An 11,218-nucleotide genomic window follows, 5' to 3' on the forward strand; every position below is an offset into this window, starting at 1 on the left:
GGTTCCCGTCTCTGCTTCTCACGGGCATCAGATGCCCCAAGTGGGTTCGGTCCTCTCCGCGAGCCCGCTTGCTTCCGGGTCAAGGCTTGAGCACCGATGAGCTTGGCGATTCAGACGCGGCTGGGTGTGGCTCAGAATCGGGGTGTCCCCTGATTAACAAGCACTTGGGCAAACTTCTTGATATACGATCCAGGGAACCGAGTACCCGAAGAAGGATTCTTCAGCTCGCTGCCTCCCCAGTGTCCGAGCCGGGAACTCACCCCCACCATCCCCAGTTTCACGTTCTTCCTGAGGAGAAGGTCGTCTCTGAGAACGCGACTCCGGTATTGACGTCATTTTAGCTACATTTACCTGAAGCACCCCTTGTCTGTCCCAGAGGATGGCAGCTATATAAAGGAGTTGTGTCCCTAGCCACAAGCCCCTCGCACCCGCTCCATAATGGGCTTCTCCAGCCTTTTTTTTTTAAGCGATGAAGAAAGAGGTGACATGTGAAAACTTTTCTGTAGGAAAGATCCTTCCCTCTGTGAGTGTGTAGGGTGGGGCGGGAGGGGGCAGAGCGAAGAGGGTGAGGCTTTGAGCCCCTTGAGATCAAAGAGGTTGTGTGTGTGTTCCTCTCTGCATCCCCAGCATCTTAAAAAGTAGGTACTCAGTTAATGTTCGTCCTTGAAGAAATTCTTTGTGCCTTTTGTACTCCTCCTGGGGTTTATCCTGACAGAACAGAAATTTCTCTGGAACCAGAGTATACAAATTGTTGGAAGCATCCTAAGAATGACCGTTTCCTTTTAAAATGTAGTTGGTAAATATTGCTAACAGTATTTAGCAGTAATTTGAGAAATTTGAATATGCAAATTAAGGTGCTATGAGAACTGTCTTGACTGTGTTGTGTGATATTTTGCTCTCACCCGTTGTGAAGCCAGTGAAACTCAGTGTCTAAGGTGCCCACTCTCATAACTTCCCAGATGTGTTATCTTTGGAATCTTAAAATTGTCCTTCCCTGAGATGGTATAGGATGAGGGGGACTAAAGGTGGATAATTTGTAGCCATTGTTGAATGACCAGACAGGTGTTGATGCCTAGGGAACGGGTAGCACAATCTCACATAGCAGCAAGCCTAAATAGCTGTATTTAAAGTAGCTTGGGGAATAGGACCTGGAGAATAATAGGACTCAGGTAGGCCACACTGGACTTCCCTGTTGTAAATGACTTTGCAATGTTTTAAATAAACACGAGCAGCTATCTTTCCCAGTAAGAAACCATCCCGTCTATGTAGGGTGACAGTAGCAGAGTCAGGGTGGCAACATGCCTTTTTTTTTTTTTTTTTAAAGATCCAGCAAGGGGTCTTCCCTGGTGGTGCAGTGGTTAAGAATCCTCCTGCCAATGTAGGGGACACGTGTTCGAGCCCTGGTCTGGGAAGATCCCACATGCCACAGAGCAACTAAGCCTGTGCACCACAACTACTGAGCCTATGCTCTAGAGCCTGTGCACCACAACTACTGAGCCTGCACACCACAACTACTGAAGTCCATGCACCTAGAGCCTGTGCTCTGCAACAAGAGAAGCCACCGCAATGAAAAGCCTGCACACTGCAACGAAGAGTAGCCCCTGCTCGCCACAACTAGAGAAAGCCCGTGCACAGCAATGAAGACCCAACACAGCCAAAAATAAAAAAATAAATAAATAAGTAAATTTATATTTAAAAAAAAAAGAATCCAGCAAAATAGCCATGGCAACAATCAAGAAAGCTTGAGTAGGACCCCAATGTTCACTGCAGCACTATTTACAATAGCCAGGACATGGAAGCAACCTTAATGTCCATCAACAGAGAAATGGATAAAGAAGATGTGGTACATATATACAGTGGAATATTACTCGGCCATAAAAAGGAATGAAATCGTGCAATTTGCAGAGATGTGGATGGACCTAGAGACTGTCATACAGAGTGAAGTGAGTCAGAAAGAGAAAAATGTAGTATAATATCACTTATATGTGGAATCTAGAAAAATGATACAGATGAACTTATTTGTGAAGCAGAAATAGAGACACAGAGGTAAGGAACAGATGTATGGATACCAGGGGAGGTGGGATGAATTGGGAGATTGGAAGTGACATATATACACTACTATGTATAAAATAGATAACTAATGAGAACCTACTGTATAGCACACAGAACTCTACTCAGTGCTCTGTGGTGACCTAAATGGGAAGGAAATCCAAAAAAGAGTGGATATATGTATACGTATGGCTGATTCACTTTGCTGTACAGCAGAAACTAACACAACATTGTAAAGCAACTATACCCCAATAAAAAATAAGAAAAAAAGAAAAAAAAGAAAAAAGAAAGCTTGAGTAGGGACTTCCCTGTTGGTCCAGTGGTTAAGAATCCACCTCCCAATGCAGGGGACGCAGGTTCGATCCCTGGTCAGGGGACTAAGATCCCACATGCCACGGGGCAACTAAGCCCCTGCGCCGAAACTACTGAGCCCGCGCGCCACTACAGAGCCCACGCGCTCTGGAGCCCACGCACCACAACCAGAGAGAAGCCCGCGCACTGCAACAAAGAGCTCGTGCATCGCAACAGAGATCCCGCGTGCCACAACTAAGACCCAATACAGCCAAAAATAAATAAATAAATAAATAAATAAAATAAACATTAAAAAAAAAGAAGAAAAGAAAGAGCATCTCATCACAAGAAAAACAATTTAAAAAAAAAAAAAGAAAGAAAGTTTGAGTAGCCCAGGTTTGCTTTAGAGAAGACCTCAAACAGATAATATCAGAAGAGGAGCTTTGCGAGGACTCAGATAAATGCATCTCTCCCCTTCTTCTGGCTCAGGGTGCCCATACACACATTTTATCTCCCTAGTGGGGCATTTGGGGATTAAGGATCAGTCTGTCCCTCCTCTGCACATCCAGTACAGAGATGTGTGATGCTCTTCTAAGAGCAATATTCTCGGGAACTCCACAGATACTTTCCTTTTCCAGGTAAAAGGTTGCTATAGTAAAGAGCTTCCTGTTAGGATCACCTTTATCCTGGGTGACAGTTTTACAAAGCCTCAATCATTCTGTCCTCACGTTTCTCCCAGCTCTTCCACTCCAGGGCTCTTACTGTAACCAAGAAGGGGAATTGTGAAGTCTTGAAGCAGGAATTTAGACGGCAACTATGGGTGTTTAGAAAAGTAGAGTGACACAATTTAGGGCACATAGCATGTTATTGGCAGTGCTGGGACTAGAGCCCCAAATTTCTGATTCACAGTGTCCTTTTATCCTTCCATCATCCATCCATCCATCCAACAGATACTCCTGAGTTTCTTTTACGTCAGTGGCTCTCAAACTTGGCTGCACCTTGGAATCACCAAGGGAGTTTTAAAAGGTACCAGTGCCTTGAGTTCTACGCCCAGAGATTCTGGTTTAATTGATCTGGGATGAAGCATGAATACTGAATTTTTCCCCTTGGAATATATTGTTTATATATAAAACAATACAGGTATATGTACCTGGGCAACACAGTAACTACAGTGACTACATTATTATTATGTTTCTTTTTAGATTACAGTGGCATACAAAATTTAAGATTCCGAAACAAACTAAGAGTCTTTAAGTTAAGTGAGTTCTTCCTGAAAATTCTTAGTTGTATGCTGATCTATTCTCATGCAGTAAAATTTTACAACACACTACCCGGTATTTAGCATGTCACATTTCTATAGTAAAAAATAGAGGCACAGACGATACAAGCAAACCTAACCCTCCTCTGCTTCTGGACACAGCCCAGCACACACACACACACACACACACACACACACACGGAAACACACACACTTGGATGAGTTCTTCTAGTGCATTTTCCCAAACGTGGTAGTTTTATTAAAGAATTCCAACAATTTCCATAATTTTCACAACCACACTCTATTCACTACATTAGAAAGGACTTGACGAGGATCCAGCTACACAGCAATGAATAAATGCTTGAGAACATCTCTTACATTCTGTATCTCCTGCAGAAAATGATATCTAACACTTTCTTGGTAAAACGATTGGGGAGGCAAGTGGATTTTTAAAGCTTCACAGGTGATTTCGATGAGCGGCCAATTTGACAACCACTCTCTCTGTGCCAAAGACTTGTTCCTGGTGCTGGAGATACTGCAGTTAGCAAACCAGACAAGATGATTACTGACAGAAATTAAACATGTAAATTAATAAGATAGTATTGGATACAAATAAGTGTTCTTCACAGAAAAGAAACAGTGTAATGTGATAGGGAATATTTGGAGTCAGAGGCTCTTTTAGATCTGTCATCATGTACATTTTTTAGATGAAGGGGTCCGTATAGGGCTTTCAGGTGCCATTTGAAGGGAGACCCAAATCTTAAGAAGGTGCCATGGGAAGATCTCCTTCCAGGCAAAAGGAGCATCTAGGGTGTTCTGGACAACCTCTCTTTGCCCCTCCAGACCCACTCTTACCCCTCTCGCCTTGCTTGCCGCTATACAAAGCTGGCCAGTAAGGGTCCATCAGCAGGACCTGGGGTACGGGTGCCTATGGTGTGAGGATCTGGAGTGTCGATCCTGGGGTGGCAAGTTCTGGGGTGTGGGACCTGGAAAGTAGGGTATCAATGGTAATTTGGCAAACTGTATCAAGAACTTACAACATATCCTTGGACATGATACTTCCATTTTTAGGACTTATGTACAAAGATCTTCATCATGATGTCATTTATGAGAGAAAAACCTGGAAACTCTGTAAATAGCCCATGAAAAGGGAATGGGTAAATACATTAGAGTATGTCCTTTTGGTGCAACATCATGTTGCCTGTAAAAACGTTCACTGCAGCAGGCCAGGAAAGAAAAGGGTAAGGGATGAGGCTATATAAATATTAGCAATGTCTGCCTGTCAAAAACTCATTAAAACATTTAAAAGGCAAACTGGAAAAATATTCATTACCAGTGACAAGAGCTCTTGCAAATGAGGAAGAAAAGTTTAATGGAAAAATGAGCCAAAGACTTGAATAGAGAATTACTCAAAGAAATTGTCACTGTATATATGAAAAAAATTCTCAGCCTCACGTTAGCTATAACCTTTGCACGGAAGAAATAATTAATGTTTTGAGGACATTAATGCCATAACACTCCCTCATCATTAAGGTTTTGCAAGGGTTTTGGAGGGTAATTTGGCAAAGTTAATTTGTTACCAAATATCCATTGAGTGCCTACTGTGTGCCAGGCACTGAGAAGCGTTCTCAGTGGGGGTGGGAGGTGTGATTCAGCACCCAAGGGGCATTTGCAGTTTTCACAGTGACTGAGAGTCATTACCAACAATCTAGCACCCAGCCATTGTGGATGTCAAGTGTCCTGTATTGAACTTGAGTCATAAGAATTGCTCTGGCTGGAGGAATGAGGGAAGATATGAGACTGTGCCAGTTCTGGGTGGGGAATGCTAAGAGCCCTTCTGTTCATTCCAACAGTTACGAGCACGTACCCAGGCAGCCACGGCTCCCTCTGCCTGGGTCCTTCAGTGAGAAACAGAGAAGGCAGCAGACCTGAGACGAAGCCCAGCCAAACCCAGCCCAGCCAGCCCCACGAGTGGGATATCAGCGCGAGCACTGAGATTTGGCGGTTGTTTGCGACCATCATCATCACAGCATAGTCCGACTAATGCACCGCACAAGGAAGAATTGTCTCTCCATATGCCACAAGCACCCCCAAACCTCTGACGGTAAAACACTGGATACAGTAAGTGAACAAAATGGAGCTGTGAGATGAACGTGCACAGTCAAAAAATAATCACATCAAAACTACAGGATTGCAGGTGAAATAAGTGCCCTTCATGGCAGGCTGAAAGGTGGGATGAGAAGGAGGACCAGGAAGAGTGGTCTTGAGTGGGAAGTCAGTGAGATTTCCTCCAAGGATATCCATTTAAGACCTGGGGTGGAGTAAGAGACACCGTAGGGGAGAGCGTCTGGGGCTGAGGGATGTGCGCGAGGGCAGAGCGGGGAGGAGCTGGGGGAGCCTAAGGGGCTGGAGTTCAGAGAGCGGGAGGTGGAGGGGCCCCGCCCACGCGGGACCTTGTGGGCCACCCCCAAGGTGCTCGGATTTCACCTAAGCGCAAGGACAGCCATCAGAGAGCTTGAAGAAAAAGAATTTCATAAGCATGTCCGTTGTATCCCTGGAGTCAGTTCAGCCCTTGGTTGACAGAAATGGACTTTGGGTTTCAAATGTCCCCCAGTGACAAGATTGCTCATGTAAAACTCCTACTACTGTCCATGTTATGGGGACTCAGTAAACAGCAACAGCCTAAACCCAGCCCTTACACCGTCTGGAAATGGTAGGGGAGGAAACAATTGACTCAGGAAATGTATTTCTAAATAAACTGCATTTATGTAACGTTATCCAAGGAACCACAGTTCCATCAAGTTTCTGTGTGAAGCTAAATGAAAAAAAATTCAAAATTACTTTAGAAGAGAGACCAAACAATGATGTTTTCCTGGATCAGTATGAGAGACTTCTTAAATAGTCTTAAATAAAGACATATTATGATTTCGTTATCTTGAAATGAAATAAAATGGAAATAGTTTACTAGTAGGATTTACAATTATGTTGTAGATTTCTGAAATGTTCTCCTAAGACCCTTCACATTTCTTGGGAAAGACAAATGATTGCTGCAGTGTTTCTGGATTATTTGATTGGATTTGTTAAAACAACAAAACTGCTCTATTTACTCTACCTGCAAACAGAATGACATGGAAGTCATCAGCTTATAAGATTGGCATTTAAATAATCTAAAATTAGAAAACAACATCCTAAAAATTTTAATTCTAACAGGCTTCTTTTTTGAACCATTTCTTAATAGCAATAAAAGTAAGAGAAAAAGAAATCAGAATTAAATTAGTAGAGAGAAAAAAATCATCTTGTTGCAGTTCTGGATCCTCAAAATTGGACTCATCACAAGGTGGGATCAACTTGGAAGGTAAGTCACTTCTGTTCTCAGGCTGTGTGGATAGAGGACTGAATCCAGGGCTTGGGGTAGTGACATTTCTTGTTGAGAGTAGAGGATGTGATGGACTGGCAAAGACCCTCAATAGAGAAAACGCCTGGGGAGTTTCCTCCTCACTTTCCAGAACAGGGCAGGGAGTTTCCTCCTCACTTTCCAGTTGCAGGACAGAGGGTCCTCTTTTCAAGAACTACACATGTGGACAAGGAGGTGTGCATGAGATTGTTCATGGCAAGCATTGTTTGAGATAGAAAAATACAATGACCTAAATATTCATCAAACGAAGAATGGATATATATAATTTGGGATATCTTCATACAGTGGTTTAATATCCAGTGGTGAAAATGAACTAGAGTTATGTGTTTGAAGATGGTTAATTGTGAAACATACAAAGTTGAAATTTTTTTTTTTATTAATTTATTAATTTATTTTTGGGTGTGTTGGGTCTTCGTTTCTGTGCGAGGGCTTTCTCTAGTTGTGGCAAGCGGGGGCCACTCTTCATAGCGGTGCGCGGGCCTCTCACTGTCGCGGCCTCTTATTGCGGAGCACAGGCTCCAGACGCGCAGGCTCAGTAGTTGTGGCTCACGGGCCCATTTGCTCCACGACATGTGGGATCTTCCCAGACCAGGGCTCGAACCCGTGTCCCCTGCATTGGCAGGCAGATTCTCAACCACTGCGCCACCAGGGAAACCCCAAAGTTGACTTTTTAAGAAAAGCAACATTCATAAGGATTTGCTAAGTTAACAAACATTCAAAATAATATTAGTCAATGCTTACGGATACATAAATATGTAGTAAAAGTGTGAAAGCCTGCCTGGGAATTATGCTCATGGCTGTGATTCTCTTGGGGTGGGGGGAGATGGAGCAGGGAAAGGAGTGGGAAGGAAGGTCAGAGATCATCTATTCTATCTGTAATGTTTTATTTCCTGGGGAAAGAAGATCTGAGGCAAATATGATATAATGTCAATATTTGATAAAGGTGGGTGATAAGTACATGGGCAATTTTATTATTCTTATTTTCTGCATATTTTAACTATTTATAGTAAAATATATTAAAAATGAAATAAAGAAAAACTTTAAAGTGAATTAGCGGCAAGAAAGAGGAGACAGAGGATGTAGACTCCTCTGTGGAGAAGCTTGGTTATGAATTGAAGGAAAGAAATAAGATGGTTAGGGGTACGTGATTGATGGAGAGTTTGTTTCTTTGGCTTTTTTAAAAGACAGCAGGGACTGGAATATCTTTTATTAAATTGCAAGGAAGAAACCAGTTGAGAAAAAAAAAAAAAAGTTGAAAATACAAACTTGAACCTTAGTGCCTTAGCTCTTACAAATCTCCCTAAAAAATGCATGTTTTTCTCCCCGTTAGATTGTCAGCTCCTCAAGGAAGGACAAGGGCTGTGTGTTTTCTGTTTATCTTCATGCCCAGAGCCTGCCTCGAACAAGTGCACAATGGATGTATGGATGGATGATGGATGGATGGGTGGATGGATGAAAAGGTGTGGGCCAGGTGTGGAATATTAGCATAATGTGTGCATCAGAATGGCCACCAGGTGGCAGATGTGACAGTGATTATCCTTTCAGAGAAAAGAGTTCAGACGGACCACAGTTATAACTGTTCTCCTGAGTAAGCTTACGTAAGTGAAATACACCCAATATTTACATGGGAATTTGGGACTGTCCTATCATCTACTGATTTCTCATTTCAAACATCAGTAGGTCAACTTAGTCATTCTTGGAAAAAGAGCTGTTGGTGTAAAAAAATGCAGTTGCGTTGATTTGTGGTTAAAAAAGGGACTAGACTAGACACATGTGTCCATCTTCTTTCTGTCCTGATATCCAGATAGTATGATAGCGAAAGTATGACTCCACAAGGACAAAAAGAATGGAAGAAAATGGAAGAGGAAACCAAAAAAAGCTATTATAACCAGGTCAGTAAACGGGTTATACTCGATAAGCTGCAAACAGGAAGAAACCTGGTTTTCCTCCCACCCACCTTCTTTAAAGTTGCTCTGTTAGAGTTCCTTTCCCCCCCATCTGGATCAGATCTTGTGCAGATTCTAAGGCTCTTATGGGCACTTTGGGAGATTAAAATCGTCTCCTTGTCAGGTATTAAAAAGTCCAGTCTAATCTAATCTTCAGTCTTTCATCCAGTTCATACCTTCTCCCCCTTCCTAGCTTGAATCTGACCTGGAGTTCTGCAAAATGGAAGCAGGGGTTCATGGACTATTCTTTTAGCGCTCTCACCCCACTTCTTCCCACATTCACTAACTGATGCTTCTGCCCCTCCCAGTGTCATGCCCAAGGGGAACCGGAATTAGAAGAGGAAAATTGTGTTTGATTGGGCTGTTGTGCCTGTCATTGATGCCTCTGTGTGACAGGTGTCCCAAGCTGATCCTTTCTGGTGAGCATGCCGTTGTAGTAATTTTTTTGCCAACTGTCTCGTGGGACTTTTGACCTTGCTCTGTTCTCCCCACACTTCACTGGGGGAAGCACCATGCTGCTGACATCTCAATCTCATGCAGTTCCCTCTGTTCTCCTTCCATGTGCTCCTGAAGAAAGCTCATTCTGCTAGTGCATAACTGTCAGGTGGGGGGTCCTTTCAAGCTCACTCTTACCTTCCTGGTTTTCCACTTAGTTCCTGGAACTCGTGAATCTCCATCCAATCCAACTATGAAAGTTTATAGACTATTCCCACTCTAGTCTCTTCTTTGTTCTACACGGGTATTACCAGGTAGCCTCAGGTGATTAGAAGGCACTAATCTCTCCACCCGCCACCCATCAGACCCCCTAAGTCCAGAGGACATGGGTCTAGTTCTCCCCCAAATCACTCTCTTCCCACACTTTGCCCAACTGCCCAGGTTGCAGCATAGAGCAGACCTACAGGTGTCTGCAGCTCAGCAGAAGCTGGCTGGGGCCCAAGATGTTAGTCTCTACCCATGGCAGAGAATCCCAGGGTCTTGAGTGTGTGTTGAGAAGCCTCCCCTTGCTGGGCCTGAGGGGTAGAGAGAAGCATCCACTTTAAATGTTCCCACTCCCACGTATAATTCTTTAAAAAAATCTTGACTCACTTTGAAGAGTCTCCAGCCTTTCTTTTTCCCTCCCTCCCTCCTTCCCTCCTTCCTTCTTTCTCTCTCTCTCTCTCTCTCTCTCTGTCTCTCTCCCTCCCTCCCTCCTTTCCTCTTTATTGCTTTCTCTTCATATACGCATAGAGGTGGAAGGTAGGCTAAGGGCACAGGACCTGTTTCATGATCTCATAGTGAGTCTTATATGAATGGTCTAGCATCTTTCTTTGGAATATGGGGGTACATTATATTCTAGGTTTTAAGCCTCAGCCAAAACTCCAAATTTTTTTTAAAAAACCTCACTTCACAGCCTTGTATGCTGTACTTATATAATTACAATTATAGATATTTACTAATTATAATGAATAATAATTCACATATGAAAGGGAGCCCTTGGAAATTAAAACAAGATAGCTGATTAAAAATCAATAGAAGAGTTGGAAGATAGAGCAAAGGAAATGTCCAGGAGGTCAGACATCATACTAGAAGACAGTAGGGGAGGCGATTTTCAAAGATATAATAAAGGAGTGTCCAGATTAGAAAGACCCTCCAAATGCCATGCATAATGAATGGAAAAGTGATTCACACCAAAGCATAGTATAATGACATTTCACAACACTAGTGATGAAGAGAAGATGCCAAGATTTTACAGAGAGGAAGACCAGGTCACAGAGAAATGAGAATTAGAATGGCATGATTTTGCAACAGTAGCACTGGAAGCTAGAACAAAACGGAGCAACACATTCAAAATTCTAATGAAAAATTATTTTTAAGCTAGAATTCTGTACTCCAGTAAGATTTTAATCAACCAAGGGAATAGAATAAAAATATACATAAACATCCAAAATGTACTTGCTAGTCACCTATGACGTCCATTCTTCCTTGCTTCCTTTGTAGTAGAACCTGTTGGGTATAAAAATATGCTCAGTTAAATTTCTAACGAACCTTGAAACCTTCCTCTGCCTGAAGACAATAAGTTTCCTCTTTGATCAATCAAAGCTGCTGACTTAACGTGTTTTGTTGGTGTCTGTATTCCCAATGCCCAGTGGAGTAGGTTTTCAATGACAGGTTTTTTAAATGAATAAATGAGCCAAACAGTGAAGAAATATCATCCTCCTCTATCACCTTCCAAGATATGCCCACCCTCCTTTAAGACTTCAGCATTTAATTCATAGTTTA

This window comes from Eschrichtius robustus, chromosome 5 (assembly GCF_028021215.1).
Source record: "Eschrichtius robustus isolate mEscRob2 chromosome 5, mEscRob2.pri, whole genome shotgun sequence".
In the NCBI taxonomy this organism is placed as follows: Eukaryota; Metazoa; Chordata; class Mammalia; order Artiodactyla; family Eschrichtiidae; genus Eschrichtius; species Eschrichtius robustus.